At 37.7% G+C, this 17,277-nt stretch overlaps 1 protein-coding gene and 1 pseudogene across 4 annotated transcripts in view; both read left to right on the plus strand.

The window, feature by feature from the left end:
* DIAPH2 (diaphanous related formin 2) overlaps window positions 1–17,277 on the plus strand; it is a 797,042-nt gene that overhangs the window by 273,447 nt on the left and 506,318 nt on the right. The gene's annotated exons all lie outside the window — the stretch shown is intronic.
* The window catches only part of LOC141576417 (uncharacterized), a 33,307-nt pseudogene continuing 16,087 nt past the window's right edge, over window positions 58–17,277 (plus strand).

Consider the following 17,277-nt stretch of genomic DNA (forward strand, 5'->3'; position numbering starts at 1 on the left):
CCAATGAAAAAAAAAGTGATAACTTGTACTGAATGCATGTATATTTGCTTCAGGGTCATGCGACCCACCCCTGTGCAGACTGTAGCAAAGGACGATCAAAAAGTGTGAGTGCTAGCTGCAATTTCATTTATACTTGCCGCAACCCCTAATGTGAATAAAGCCAACAGATAACATTGACATTTTCCTGAAGCATGACTGTGTTGATTCCATAGAAGATTTAAACTGTTAATTGTTAGTTCAAGATCTAAACACCCTCCCCTTTTCCTTATTGTTTTAACTCACTGTATCAGACTGATCACTTTTCAATACATAATTAATTCTGAGATGGAACAAAAACAAATTATGTTCTAAGTTTTCTCAACATTTCTGATTCTCATTTTATTTGCTCCCAAATCACCAAGAAATGGAATAAGGAGATAGTGGAGAGTGGTTTTTCTCAAAGGAAAATATTATAGTATTTTTCATTGTTATAAAATAAATTTAGTCCTTGTCAAAATTGTCAGGCTGAACAGTCTTAGAGCAAGGCAACTTTGCAGTCTACATTTAAGATGACCCAGTAGATCTTTCGTATTCTCATTTTCGGATGCAAACCACACACCTTTCCTGTCTTTGCCTCTGTTTCTGCATTTTACTTTCCCCATCTCCAGCCTTCTCCCTATCTTCTCTCTTTCCTCTGCTCTTCCCTAAACAGACGTGTGCTAAGAGGAAGACTACAGCCTGTACTCAAGGAGGAAATGATCTAAATCTTTCTTTCTTCTTAAAATCGACCCCATGGAATATTATTTATGATTATGCTGAAGTTGTCAAATGATTCTGCTTTTTTTTTTTTTAACATTTCAGTCAATTCTTCCTATACAATGATTATGCTACATTTTTTGAGTGATGTTTTTCTATTTTTAATTTTTATTTTATTTATTTATATTGGGGGAGGATTTGGTTTACTTATCTATTTCTTAATGAAGGTACTGGAGATTGAACCCAGGACATCATGCATGCTAAGCAGGTGCTCTACCACTGAGCTATACCCTCCCCAAATGATTCTGCTTTCTAAACAACTCAAGACAGGAAGCAAAATCTTAGTTGCCCTAACTCCAAGTCTCCACCTACACGTATACTTTCCTATAATCCCTTCAAATTGAAATAACCCACGAAGATAGGAATCCCTCTCAAATACCCTTCTCTGTAATAATTACAGTGGTCACAACAGTTCATAAGTGGTGATCTCTAGCTTAGTTACCTCATAATACTGCAAATTCCATTTAACAAGTATATTAGATATTGTTTAATCCCTGCTTGCTTCATTTGTTCTTCAGTCATTCATCAAAATAACTGATTCTTGAATATCTGACATGTTCTGCTTGGGCTGGGACTAACCAAGGAATGAAATGATGTTCTTTTTATTATTATTATTGAAGTATAGTCAGTTTACAATGTTGTATCCATTTCTGGTGTATGAAATGGGATTCTTTTTTTTTTTGGAGGGGGTAGGTAACTAGGTTTACTTACTTACTTTTAGAGGAGGTACTGGGGATTGAACCCAGGACCTTGTGTATGCTAAATATGCACTCTACCACTTGAGCTATACCCTTCCCCTCTGAAGTGCGATTCTTGACATGGAAGAATTCAGTCTAGTTAGACAGGCGAGTAGATGAATGAATAAATTATACTATAGCGTGGTAAGTACTATAGTCAAGGTGTGAAAAAAAACTGACCTGGGAATTGTAACTTGTCCTGAGACAGTTGAGAAGGGCTCACGGTGAAAGTAAAAGTTGTTTCTAAAGAATAAATAGAGATTTTCCAGGTAGAGAAGATAGTAAAGGATATCCCAGGCAGAGAGATTTATGCAGGCATGCGGGACACTGTTAGGCGATGTTGTAAGATTGAATAAGATGGTTCCTGCCCAGAAGGGATGCTTCTTACGGAGTGGAAGATAGCCGTTAAACCAGATAACCGCCAGCCATTTTGTTTGGTAATAGCGTGGGTTAAAGTGCAGCAGGAGCTTGGGAAGATATTCCTGACTGTGCCTCATCTGGGAGAGCGGGAGAGCTTAGTGCTGAAAGGAGTAGTTCTTGAGGTGAATGACCTCAACCATAACAAGGATAATAGGCACTAACATCTACCGAAAGGCTACTGTGTGTTAGCCACTGTGCCAAGTACGTCACATGCATTCTCTCCTTTAATCCTCACAACCCTGTGAAGGAGATACTATTATTGAAGCCTAATTTGAAAAAGAAAAAAAAAAAAAAAGTGAAGCTCTAGGTGGGTAAATAATTCCGCTAAACTCTCCTGGAAATGGCAGAGCTGGGGTTTAAGCCCAGTCAATCTGACTAGATCCTTTGTTCACATATACTTTCCATGAAATGAGCCATCTCATATATTACAGTGGAAATGAAAAATATAAATATTAAATACGACACATCTCTCTCCTTGAGGATTTCACACTCTAGGACTTGTGCATTTCAACTCATAAATAATTATAGAGTAAAATGATGTATGCTATGCTGGAGATACTTTTTAAGGTTCTGGAGGCAGCTTTATAATTGTGCAGAAACCTCAGATTTAGTGCAAAAGATATGGGTTCAGTCCGTTTTTGTTACTTAATACCTGTGTAACTGACGACAAATTGTGTAGCTTCCTTGATGCTCAGGACTCTGTTGAGTTTAATAATAACTGCCTTACTGTTATGAATAGTTAATAAGATAAACCAAACAGGCTGTGGAAAGCACTGAGTGACTTTTGAATCTGCTCTCTTCAATTAATAACAAATAGAATTCCTTTGAGAAAACTTTCTATTGGTGTTTTGTGCGGGTCTCAGCCTATCAATAGTGATGCTGTTGGCTGGAAATGCCTGGGGACACTCACCTGGGCCCGAGGTCAGTCCCCTGGAGACATTTCCCTTATGGAGCCAGTGTTGTGGCAGGACCCGTACTTGTGGTTCTTATGATTGCAAGATGCACCTCACCAATCAAAAGTTTGGAAGTTAGGTTGTATCAAACAGGCACTAGGAAGCCTTGGTGGATCTTGTAGGGTGATATTTGAGGTGAACTGATCTGGCAGTGGGATGTGGACCCTGGAGAGGGGAAAGGTTTGGGCAGGGGCATGAGGTATGTCATCATTTTAGCAACCAGCAACTATCAGGGAACTTTGTAAAAAACAAGGTTTATTACTCAAAGGCCCTGGAGGGTACATTGGATGCCTGGGGCCACACAGGGAGGTCAGGGATAGAGAGATGGAGAAAGAGAGTGTGGACTGAAGTTCTGCCTTTATTGGCGTCGAGGGTAGGGTACCTAGGGTTTCACAGGTTCATTATCGGTGAATTGAAAACACAAGAGTAGGAATTACAGCTCTGGAAGGGAAAGGCAAGAGGTCAAATGGTCAGCTATCTCAGTCAACTAGATCTCTCTTCAAAAGGGAAATTCATGAGAGGGGCAGCCTGGCCCTTTATCTAGTCTCGTAGCTGGCAATGTGTTGATTGGAGATGGACGTTTTTGAAGTGGATGCCTCACCCATCAAAAGCTTAATGCCCCCCCCCCCAAAAAAAAACTCTAAAAGGCCTGGGGTGGGAATGGGTAACAAATAGCTCAGTGGTAGGGTGCATGCTCAGCATGCATGGGGTCCTGGGTTCAATCCCCAGTACCTCCATTTTGAAAATAAATAAATACTTTATTTTTTTAAAAAAGCTTAATGTCAGGCACGTAAGTTACAATCCCAAAAGCTAATTGTTGGGCACTTACACTACAGTTGGGAAGCACATGGCCTCAGAAATTAGACAAAACTTACTAAGTCCATGACCTTGGAAACCTGGTGTCCTAGTTGCCTCAGCTATAAAGCAGGGGTAATGTCACTGGCCTCACGGCATGGCTGTGCATTTCCTTATACACACGCCCAGGGTGTTGAGGGAAGCATCAGAGAAGCAGCAACCCTGGACCTTGGAGAATGAATAAGAGTTCACCGCAGAGAAGTAGTTTGAAAGAGCAGGGTAATGCCTTAAGAAGCCTCCTTAGGAAAACACCTGAAATGTGTTAACAGAGTCGCTGAGAGCAGAGCATTGCCTTGGTCTGTTACATGGGCATCTTTACAAGGAAAAGGGAGGCAGTCATGGACTAAACACAGCGAAACTGAAGGGACTGGAGAGATACCCTCCCTTTTCTTCATGCGTTCATTGAGCAGAAAATAGTCATGGAGAAAAGGGGGTGGACAGCTGCTCTGTTCGTGCTTGTCAGTTTTCAGTTGGAGAGGATGCGCAGAGAGAATACCGGGAGAGGCTCATGGTCCCCGTCTGCTGTCATTTAATAGTTTTCATGTCTGCTTTTTATAGGTATTTTGTTTACTCCCTCGCTGTCAGCTGTCACTTTGCACACTTGTCAGTGTACCTGCTGTACCTCAGTAGTCAGGGCCCAAGTGCTGGCATTAAAGAAATTAAAGGCTGCAACACCTATTTCCCCCCTCCCCAAGTTACCAAATTAGCTTGGCAGTTGGAAGCTTCCAGCATCAGCAGGCAAACAGGAGCACCAGTGAGCAAGAGACTCGGCTGAGTTCAGAGTACCTGTGACTTCCAGTTGGGTTCCAAGATGAAAGGTGCAAAGGCAAAGAGTCGGGAAGGTAGTCAGTGTAAACTTTGGACTTTGATGCTGCTGTGTGAACTTGGACCAAGGGTTTAACATCACTGCTTGTTCTTAGGTAGAAAAGTGTTTCATAATATCTACCTTTGCTCTCTTGTGATGAAGAGTAACCCAGCACTGTTCCTTCGTTAGGGAAGACATTCCATCAAAGTGAAATTTTCTCCAGTCCCACAGCTCAATAAAGAAATGTGTGCAGTTGGCAGTTCCAGATACCCAAGGTCTTGATATTTTAAGATGTTTACCTTTGAAGGCACGGAGTGAGGAGTTTGCAAAAACTATATTGGATGGGAGTGTACAATTTAGTCGGTTTGACTGGACTAGGGAGGGCACGTCAAGGGATAGTGAGAAATGCATTTCAGGAGGTGGTGAGTGAAATGAGGATGGGAGATCTGTTCAGATCATTCTTTGAAAAGAAAGTTTGGAAGTTAGGTTGTATCGAACAGGCACTAGGTAAGCCTTGGTGGATCTTGTAGGGTGATGTTTGAGGCAAACAGGGTCCACGTCTGGCAGTGAGACGTGGACCCTGGAGAAGGGGAAGGTTTGGGCAGGGGCATGAGATATATGATCATTTTAGCAACCAAGAGGGGAAGATAGTGAAAACTGAGAAACTGTGTTAATAGCAGTGGATAGAACAAGAAAGAGGCATATCATAAAGGATCTGTGAGCGTTGACCATGGAGCCAAAGAGGCAAAGGATCGATTTGGCTGATAAGCCTAAGGAAATGGAGAATGGCCCTGATGATGGAGAAATAGGAAAGAGCCATCTTGTGATGCAGTGTGCTCTTCACATTTTTTACTGTGTTTCCTTTCATGACACAGTGGGATGCATAATTAGAGATGAGTTTTAGGCAACTAAAAATCTAAATGTTGAAAGGTGGGCTTTTTAAGATTGTCATTGAGGAGAGGAACCAGAAACTCAGCATTGGACCCAGGGGAAGTAGCCATGGTTAATGGCAAAGGAAGAAAAAGACATAAACCAAGTAGGGAAGGCAATAGTGGTTAAGGTTAGATACTAGTTCAAGAAGAAAAAACATGGAGAAGAATTCAGGGGAAATTTATGGGCAAAACTAGCAGTTTCAGTCAAATGGTGTATCTGAAAACCAGGTTTTTGGAGTTTAAAGATGGAGAGAGGTTTGTTTCTTGGCTTTGCTTCTTAAAATAATTTTATTTTCTTTGGATAAAATTTACTTCTATTTTTGTTTCAGATTTCCAGACTTAGTACTTTTGTTGTGTACTTTTCTTTGCCTTGATTTCTGCATGCTTATTTCCTGCTGTCCCTCATGAAACATCTTTTTATGTTTTTTTTTTCCCTAATCTTGTCATAAATCCTGAGCATCCACCTTTTCAACAACATGAACCAGATCAATCCTACAGTTTCTGCTCCTCCGAGAACTAGTTAGAGACATTTGTCAGTTAAAAACAACCTGAGAGATACCATCAGCTTCCTCACAGTGGGTAGTGGGTGGAGATTCTGAAGCTCCAGTGTGGTGCTTACAGGGAATGGACTTGGGAGTCAAAGTGCTGGCCACTTATTACCGGAGTAACCTACGACAGGTTACCTGACCTCTTACATCTTGACTTCCTCATCTGTAAAATATGGGAGATGATAATATCACGTCATAGGTTTTCATGAGGGTTAAAAGGATTAAAATGTATAGCCTAGTGGCCTGATCCATGGTAAATGTTATGAGTGTCAGATGGTACTGTTTTCTTCTTGTTGTTATTTTGATTTATTATTATATAGACTTGAAGCATAGATATGAGTTATTAGTGTCTCCCACTTTTTTACTTGATTTTGTTTTATTTTTTTGTATCATGGAGAAATTTATCCACAAAGTAATTGATTTTATTTTTGGAATAAAATGTTTAGTTCAGTCTCTTGAACGATGGGATAGTGTTCACCGATGTCTTTCAGGAAAAAGGGGGAGAAGTGGCACTTTTATTTATCTAAAAACATGAAAGCACCACAGAAAAGAAATTAGGCAATGCACAGTGTCTCTGAGACATCAACATTTATCATATTTAGCTTCAAACAGTCTTTAATACCAACTTTTATATGTGAACCAATAAGCATTTTTAATGAACATTATTTTGTAAATGGCACTTTGAAGATAAAGCCATTTTTTATCGTGTAAATGCTCTGCCCTTCATAAATCCTCTAGTGTTTCATTTTAGGGAAGGTCTCATTTAGATTTTCATGAATCCACAATAAAAGAAAATGACTGAATTCTCTAATTCCCATACTGTCTTTCCTATCTGCAGTCACTCTTTGTTCTTTAAATGACCCAGCTTCTGGCCATCCTTCCAAGCTTCATATAGTAACAAATATCCAATATGCTGACCTTATGTCCAATTTACTTTTTTCTTTCTATTTAAAAATGTTTTACTCTGTGCTTCATGACTCACATGCAAATATGTATCTATGTACACTGTCACATGGCATTTCGTATGCAAGGTGGCTTTGTAACACACCTTCCTCAGTGAAAGCAAACACTACCTCAAGATCTCTTTTAAAAAAGCCTCTTCATCTAGAATTTTACTGCAGATGATCTGTGTAAGAGAAAATTAACAGCTGTAGCTAGAGTGCTCTAACTTCAGATTTATACTCTGAAACTATATATTGATCAATTCCTTTATACTTTCTTTAGATCTGAGCAAATAATGTTTAAATAGTTCTGTTGCTGGGAATGTCATAAAAATCTACTCAATCTTTTTGTTAAAAGTAAGTAAAATGATTATGTCAGGAGCTCCTATTAACTTCGTTTTGTAGAAATATATTATCCTCCAACTAGAATAGTAGTGAAAAAGTATGTCTTGAAACAAATTACAAGCCATCAATATGTTGTGATGAATTTCTTCTGTCTTCATTTGAATCAGTAGGTGGGGCAGTTTACCAAGTGTGAAATTGACATTTAGTCTTTCTTTTCATGAAATGCAAACCCACCAGTGGCTAATTCATGAAAAATTGATGCTCGGTTTTTCTTAAGGTTAAGTTGTTCTCGTTTGTCTTAGAGAACATCTCACTTAGCCTGTGAGTTATCCAATTTGGCAGAAAGTGAAAACGTATTTTGAAGTATTAAAATTAACTCATTCTTGACCTTTTATTTTGGAATGGTAGTTTTAATGCCATCAAAATGTCTCTAGGAAAAAAAAATCAGATAAAATGAGGAGAAAGATAATCAGCTTTCTTTATAACCAGAGATGTGCTGGATATTGTGGGTTACTTTTTTGTCTAAGGAATTGGTCATATTGATACAGTTTATGCTCTCTGTAAGCTGGTTTATTCTTAAAGATCAGGATATAGAAGTCCTTTTTTCCTTAATAGTTTGAGGCTATCACCACTATTTATAGAATAGGGTGCTATGAATACCTTTGACAAGTGGCTTCCGTCTCTTCCCACAGACTATTGTTCGAAAGGAGCCACTTCTTAGCTGCTGCGTTATTTCCCTGTTGTTACTGCTCCTGAAGTTTCCAAGCTGTTCGCCGCAATGTAATTTGTTTTAATCTCTGAAAGTGTAGCAATCATCCATCTACTTTGTAGTGGCCTCAGCTCACATGACAGCTCTTTGGGGTTGTGTAGTGAGCAGGAGATAGTATATCAGTTTCTAGCAGAAACTTGGAGATCGAGTTTTACTGGTTAATGTTAAATATGACTGATTTTTGTCCTTGGCACAACTGGAAGTCACTGGTTCCCAGTGTGCAGCTGGGTGTGGAGTTGAGCTCCACTTCTGCTTTGAACATTTTTTCTGGAGCTGCCTGAGGTCAATTGTAGGAACTTTTTAGGTACGTCTGTTAGAACATACTTACTTAATATTTGTCAAACATAATTACCGGAAAATTTTAACCTTAAGTTGTATCTCCTAATACAAACCTGATAATCACTAAATCTTTCTAATATGGCCCTTTGAGGAAAGGATTATAAATAGTTACCACCAGTCTTTTCATTTCCCTTTATGAATTTTGCTTACTGGACGTCAGCATTTTAGAGTTTTTACCTTTTTTCCCCCATTGGTTGATGGTGGTGAGGGAAGAAAACTAATTTTTCAAAGATTATGTATTGTATATTAAGTCAAAGGTCATAAATACAGTAAAGCTTTGATAAAGCACTGAATAATAATGTAAATTCAGGTATAATTCAAATGGGGTAGGAAGGCTTAGAAAGTGTCTCCGTCAGAGTAATTTAGGACAGTACAGATAGATTGAAATAGTTTTTTTTACTTGTTCAAAAAATTTTAATAAAATCCTTAAAGGTTACTTTCCAATTATATTTATTACAACATATTGGCTATATTCCCCATATTGTACAATACATCCTTGAGCCTGTCTTCCACTGAATACTTTGTATCACCCACTCCCCTGCCCCTAAGTTGCCTTCTCCCCCTCCCACTCGTAACTACTAGTTTGTTCTCTGTATCTGTGAGTTTGCTTCTTTTTTGTTATATCTGCTAGTGTGTTGTATTTTTCAGATTCCATACATAAGTGGTATTTGTCCTTATCTGTCTGTCTTATTTCATATAGCATAATGCTTCCCAAGTTCATCCATGTTGCTGCAAATGGCAAAATTTCATTCTTTTTTATGGCCGAGTAGTATTCCATTTTACACACACACACTCACACACACACACACACACACACACACTCACTCTACAACTTCTTTATCCATTCATCTATTTATTGGTGGACACTTAGGTTGCTTCCATATCTTGGCAATTGTAAATAATGCTGCTATGAACATTGGGGTGCATGTATCTTTTCAGATTAGTGTTTTGGTTTTAAATTAATTTGATAACATGACCTTCCAATTTTGTGTAAGTTAATTTTTTTAACCCCACCTGTGATCTTATGGTGCAACCTAATGGTAGCTTGACGTGCAGGTAGTTCCTAGTAATGAGTTTCTTTAGCCCTTTTCAAATGTTTCAATGATGGTAAGATAAAACAAAGTTACAGTGATGTGACTTAAAAAAAGAGATTACCTGAATGTCTCTTCTCTAGATTACTGGTACATTCTTCATGAAACCCAAATCATAGAAGGAGGAAAAGCTGTGTGAGTGGAACTGTCCTGCTATAAATTAATTGTATCTTAGCATATTGTGCCAAGATGGCATAGTGGAGAGCCAGGACCTGGGAGAAGCCTGTAAATCTAGCAAAATCTTAGTTGCCTAGATGAGCAAGGAAATGACTGTGTGCAAAGCCTGTTGGAAATTATTAGCATAAAATGTTTTAGCATTTGCGTTTATTAATCTGACTGAATGCCTTTGTGATATATTTCAGTATTTTAAACACAAGACCAGATCTAGAGGAGGCTAAATGTCCCAAGTTTTCCTTAACACCAAATCATATGCTCATATATTTTCAGTTGATTGGTGAATCATTTAAGATAAAGTATAGCTATCTTATGTTAACAAGCCTCTAATTTTTTTTTTGCCTATTCATAGGTGAAACAGGAGAGGCTAGCATCTTAGACATTTAGTAGGGAAGTTTGTATGTACATATGTTTAGTGTATGAAACTTTGGGGTGATTTTTTACAAAAAGTATCCTTCAGTCATTACAAAGTAAGGTGGTAAAACAAGATTCTATTATTATTGGTTTTAGTTTTTATTTTTATGAGAAGTACTAAATTTACTTAGCTGCTATTGTGACAACATGACCAAAATACCAACACATTTTATATTAGACTTTTGCATCATGCTTACCATACGTTGGCTTTAATAGACAGAAATTAGTTTATAACATACTGTAAACCCGTGTGATCAATTACACATTCATAAATGGCTGATGTTCTTTTAATTGTGTATTGTTTTAATTAACAGACTATTTTTAGAGCAGTTCTAGGTTCACAAAAAATTGAGTGGAAAGGACAGAGTTTACAGGTATGTCCTCGCCCTGCTCCCACGTTCTCCTGTTAACATCTTGCATTATTGCGGTACCTTTGTTACCATTGATGAACCAATATTGATACATTACTATTAGCGAAATCCTTACTTTGCATTAAGGTTCACCCTGTGTTGTATAGTCTATGGGTTTTGATGAATGTTTAATGGAATACGTGCCGTCATAGTGTCACACAGAATGGGTTCACTTCCCTAAAAATCCTGTTCTCTGTCTGTACATCCTTCCCTCCCTGATCCATGTCCAAACCCCTGGCAACCACTGTAATTTTACTATCTCCATAGTTTTTTTTTAAATATATTTTTATTGAAGTACAGTCAGTTTACAACGTGTCAATTTCTGGTGTACAGCACAGTGCTTCAGTCACGTAGGAACATACATTCATTCTCATATTCTTCTTCACCATAAGTTACCAGATATTGAATACGGTTCCCTGTGCTGTACAGTTCCATAGTTTTGCCTATCCTTTTCAAATTGACTTCTTTCACTAAGCAATATGTACTTAAAGTAGTTCCATGTCTTCATGGCCTGATACCTCATTTCTTTTTATCACTGAATGATATTCCCTTGTGTGGATATATCAGAGTTTATCTATTCACCTATTGAAGGACATCTTAGCTGCTTCCATGTTTTAGCAATTATGGGTAAAATTGCTACAAACATTTGTGTGGAGATTTTATTGTAGATGGAAGGTTTCATCTCATTTGGGTAAATACCAAGGAGCCTGATTTCTAGGTCATATATTTAGTTTTGTATAGCTGGTTCTATTTTATCCCCCCCGACCCCACTCTTTTTTTTAACCTCAGGTTCACAGAATTGGACTAATCACAACCCCTTAATTTGTAACCCACTGTTATATCATTGATTTGTGGATGACTCACTGTTAAGTTGCTTAATTAGCTATATTTTTGATAATATAGTCAGTGCCTCTGACCTCATCAATAACCTTTTGCTTAACTCTGCGCATCCCTTTACCAATCCATCCCGTGGGCCTGCCCCAGACCAAGGCTAGTGCTGTTTAAACTTTAGATTTAAGAATGGTTCATTGTGTATTTTTATTGTTTTAAAGTTAATCAGTTATTTACACCATGCTTCTCAGGAATGATCAATCATCCAAATGATTTGGAACAGCTTTCTCCCTCCGAATAAGTAATAGGCCTTAATATATTTTTACTTGAACAGTATATTAACTTTATCCATTTTGGTGCTGTTCTAAGTATTAATGATATACTTTCGATTGGCAACATAAAAAGAAAGAGTCTTCTGCTAAAAAACTAAGGCTTGTTAGTGAAATTATAAAAATCAGGAAAGACTAGTATTGTCACATCATTATGTGAAACAGATCCTTGGGGAAATATGTCAAATTGTTAATGCCAAGATTCCTATATTTTAAATCTACCTGCACCCTAAAGCTAATGGGAATAATGCCAGTTCAACTGAAGCGTCAGCTGAATTAAAAGAAACCCTAAAGAATGAGAAAGTGTAAGCTCTTGGTTCTGTGGTGCTGTGGTTGATCCATTCACCTCTCAGTTCAGGTAATCGAGTTAACACAAGCTTCACTATCAGTACATTTTAACAAGGGCTGATTAATGTTACTGTGCGAAACTGTCTAGTGAGAATCAACCTGAAGCATACTTTAAACAAACCCTTGCAAAGTAAATTTTCCTTGTAAATGAAATAAAAGCAAAAATAAAGAGAACCTAATTAAACTTAAAAGCTTTTGCACAGGAAAGGAAACCGTTGACAAAATGAAAAGATAGCCTACTGAATGAGAGAAAATATTTGCAAATTATATGATTGATAAAGGATTAATATCCAACATATATAAACAGCCCATACAAATCAACCTCCAAAAAAAAAAAAAAAAAAAGCTCATTAAAAAATGGGCAGAAGAACTAAATAGACAGTTTTCCAAAGAGGAAATTCAGGTGGCCAACAGGCACATGAAAAGATGCTCAACATTGTTAATCATCAGGGAAATGCAAATCAAAACCATCAAAACCACAATGAGATATCACCTCACACCTGTCAGAATGGCTACCATCAAAAAGAACACAAATAAGAAATGTTGGAGAGAACATGGAGAAGAGGGAACCCTCATACACTGTTGGTGGGAATAGAAATTGGTGCAGCCACTGTGGAAAAGAGTATGAAGGTTTCTCAAAAAACTAAAAATAGAACTACCATATGATCCAGTAATTCTACTCCTGGGTATATATCTTGCTCAAAACAACTGATTTATTTCTCAAGTTGGAAATGACCTAACCCATGCAGGATGGGCCAGCTCATCAACTCTGCTCCTTCTTTACAAAGCCAGTGGGAGAAAGAAAAAAGCCAGTGGGCTCCTGTTGATTAGACCCCATTCCCTGTATTTTTGTAATATCTTGGATTGGGAGTGTAGTTGCTACTCCTGAGAAAGCTGGCACAGGGCTACATGGGGAATGTTTGCTTGTGGAGGCAGCAGTTGTGATGTTCCATCATGTTAGATTTGATGTGCTATTGTTAGATTCAGATCCAGATTTTGTTTTTTGTGGGGAGAGGCGAGGGGGTAATTAGGTTTATTTATTTATTTAATTTGTTTATTTTCAATGGCAGTACTGGAGATTGGGGATTGAACCCAGGACCTCATGTATGCTAGGCATGCACTCTACCACTGAGCTATGCCCTCCCCTAACCAGATCCAGACTTTGGAGTTACCTACCCAGAGGTCAATTGAAAATGCAGTAATCTCTAAACCAGTGTTCCATCTTCAACAGTCTAGAAATCATGTCGTAATTTTTATAACTGGTAAACAGACTTATGAACCATTTTAGTCAACTGTCTCCTAAATCTCAGGTGAAGGAGATTCTCCTGCAGTGTGAAAACTGGAGACAGGAAATAGCCTCTTCTCCTGCCTGAATGCTGATAGGATCCAGCAGAGACTTAATTCCAGCATTAAGTACGGCATTTGCTCTCAGGCCTCCGAACAGATGCATGGTTCCTAAGAGACCGTGCTCTTGCCTGACAACTTTATATTTTAACTGGGGTATATTTATGTGAACGTGTATTTGATATCCATGAGGACCTAATGAAACCTAGCTAGGGATAGACGGAATAAAAGCCTTTGAGGATCATTGTAATCCAAACTGGAAAATGTAAACTTCACTTTAAAAAACATGATAACATAGTTTGATAGTGTCCCCAAAAGTTGAAGATTCTTCTTGTGAGGACTAATATGATAACGTAGATAGGAAAGTATCATTTATAATACAAGTCCAGCTGCCATTTGGTTTGTTGTTTGTTTGTTTGTTTGTTTTGGGGTTTTTCTTAAATGGAGGCACTGGGGATTGAACCCAGGACCTCGTGCATGCTAAGCATGAGCTCTACCACTAAGCTATATCCATCCTCTGCCGTTTGGTTTTGAAATAGAAAGTAACCAATGTGTAGTAGATGCTTAATAAATAGGTTTCAAGTACCTGCTGAATGCATTAATATAAAATTGTAAAGAAAGGAAAAGGATTCATATTGAAAGCATCATAGAACTTAAAACATGAATTTCCTTTTGGAGTATTCTCACGATGTACTTTCCTGAGCAAGTCTAACCTAATCAGGAACTCTTCACATCATCCCCAGAAACAGTGCTTTTAAATAGCAGATCGGGAAAATGTTCATGTTGCAGGACTTTAAACTGCAGGTGGCTCCCTTGACCTTTTAGTTCCAAGTTGAGGTTAAGAACTGTGCCTCTACCTTCTTCCTGTCCTGTCACTGCTGGGAAAATCATTTTTACTCACATCGTCAGACCTCCTCTTGAAACTTCTGCGAATTGTCTTATTGGATCGTAAGCAACATGACGTTTTCTCACATGTGGAAGGCTGGTTTTTAAAAACATATACTGCTTAGCCTTTCTTTAGAATGCTTCTGATTTTCCTTTGTGTATCTTGCATGAAGATTTGCTAAATACCAATTATAGTGTTGATAATGCTTCTAAAAAAGTATACCAGTATGCTAGCATTTAAAAAGATGGTTCTATTCATGTTTCTTCTCACTTTGAGAGTAGCATTGCTGTTTTATCCCGTAATTTATTTTGGACACACCTAACACTAAAGGTTTTTAGAAAAACCCAAATAAATGGATAGAAAAACCTGTTGATACAACTCCAGGTGGAACCCTTAGCCTCATCTGTACCTGTATTCATTCTAGTGTTAATGTCAATATTAACAAAATTTCCTGTAACCATGAAGGTGTGGAGATCCATTTATGCAAATTATGTGCGGAAGTAAATTAGAAATAGCATAGCCCTTAGTGTGGATTGTTGAATTATTATGAAAAATGGTATCACTTTACATTTTTATAAGCAGCAAATCTAATTTTTTCCTTTTGTAAAATAAGTTAAGTATGTGCAACTACTACTTTTTAAGAGAATAGATGAGTGTAAAATATGATGGGTGATAAAGTGTTATAAAGTTATTTCTTGCCAATACTTAATTGTATTTTTAAAGCTGTACACATCGATGGCCAAAAGATTGTTTGCAATAAAGGTCTTACACTAAGATATTCATCAAGTAGTGAAATATAACCCCAAATGTCGAATTCTGTGTGATGTGTGCCTTATAAATATGCCTGCAGTAGTGCAATAAAAAAAGACACCCATACCAAAGTGACCTTAAGAATGACACATGTGGCATTACTGCAGCTGGGCTATTGTCTAGGAGAGTCACAGAAGAGGCCTCCCAGGAATTATTTGTATGTTGCTTTTGTGTAAAGTTTTTGTCTGGAAAGTCATTGCGCCAACAGTAGCCGTTCGATAGCACCTGCTTCTGTTGAGGGAGAGTGAGTCTTTTATTTACAGAGCATCAGTAGCCATTTCATTCATCACCGCACAATGGACCTACATAAAGGGTAGCATTCCAATGACGCCAAAAGACCCCAGTGCTTCCAACAAGCAGGGGCGCTTGTAAACACTGAGCCTGCCTATGTCTCTTTTTCACTTTTCATGCAATTACATCCAGGTCTTGATTTTAGGAAAAAAAAAAAAAAAGTTGATGCAGAACAATGATGGAAAACGTCTTAACTGCAATTTTTAATTTCAAAAGCTGTATTAGGTAGAAAGCTGTGGCAATGTCATATATAAGCTTGGTCATTTGCATAAATATTACTTTAATCTTCTTAAGGTATTAGAAAATTAATTGCGTTATAGAAGCCAAAATATTCCATAGAATATCTTTGAAAAATGTTCATGGAATTGTTTTCAGTGTGCTTACTGTCCTAGCATCTAAATGAAAATTTTGTATTCCTTTTGTGGCTAATCATCTTCAGTGTGATGTCTACATCTACTACTTCTTCTCCTTCCCTGCAATTTCATCAACTCCTGGCAGTGTGATGCCCATGTTTGCCACTATATTAACACTACCCTCTCTCTGGCTTCTACCTACCACGTCCCCACCTTTTCTATTTGCTATTTCTTATCATTCTTCATCTTTATATTGTGCTTCACGAGATCTTCTTGATACATACACTCTCTCTTGCTTTTGTTGTTCTAAATAATTCAGTGGTTTCAGTATTTTCCCAGAGTTGGGCAGCCATCACCGCAATCTGATCTTAGAACATTTTCATCATCCAAAAAGAAACCCCAGCCCATTAGCAGTCTCTCCTCATTTCCTCTCCTTAATCCTATGCCCCTAACAAGCACTAATCTATGTTCTGTTTCTATGGATTTTCCTATTCTGGACATTTCATGAAAAGTGGAATTCTACGATTTGCAGCCTGTTGTGTCTGACTTCATTTCACTTAGCAGGTAACAGGGTCCATCCATGTTGTAGTCTAGTATATATCAGTACTTCGTTCCTTTTCGTGGCTGAATAATACTCCATTAGTATGATAGACCACAGATTGTTTATTTACTCAGCAGGTGATGAATATTAGATAAACAAGGCTGTTTACACCTTTTGGCTGTTGTGAATAGTGCTGATGATATTGACATTCCTGTACAAGTATTTGTTTGAATGCCTGATTTCAATTTGAGGGGGTGGTCTGTACTTCAGAATGGGAATCACTGGGCCATATGATGAATCTGTGTTTAAAATTTGAAAGAACTGCCAAAATGTTTTCCAAGTGGCTATACCATTTCACATTCCCACCAGTAGTGTAGAAGAGTTCCAATTTCTCCATATCCTCTCCAACATTTGCTATTGTCTGTCTTTTGATTTTGGACATACTAAAGGTTTTGAGGTGGTGTACTGTTGTGGTTTTGATTTGCATTTCCCCAATGGCTAATGTTGTTGGGCGGTTTTTCATGTGTTTCTTGGTTACTTGTATATCTTCTTTGCAGATATTTATCCTGATCCTTTGCCCATTTTTAATTGGGTTATTTATCTTTTTATTATTGATTTTCATAGATATCTTCTGTGGATTGTCTTTTAATTTTCATGGTGATGTCTTTTGAAACAAAAGTTTTTAACTTCGATAAAGCCTGATTTACATATTTTTTCTTTTGTTGCCTGTGCTTTTGATGTCATATTTAAGAAACCATTGCATAATCCAAGATCACAAAGATACACACTTAGGTTTCCATTGAAGAGTTTTATTGTTTTAGCTAACTTCATTATTTTGCCCTTAGACATCCAGTTGTCCCAACACAATTCGTCAAGAGTCTCCTTTTCCCCCTGTTTTCTTGGCACCCTTGTCTTGAGTCCATTGATCATAAATACAAGGAATTATTTCTGGACTCCCAGTTCTATTCCATTGATCTGGACCTTTATGTCAGTACCACATTGTCTTAATCACTATA

Source organism: Camelus bactrianus, chromosome X (genome assembly GCF_048773025.1).
Source record: "Camelus bactrianus isolate YW-2024 breed Bactrian camel chromosome X, ASM4877302v1, whole genome shotgun sequence".
Taxonomy (NCBI): Eukaryota; Metazoa; Chordata; class Mammalia; order Artiodactyla; family Camelidae; genus Camelus; species Camelus bactrianus.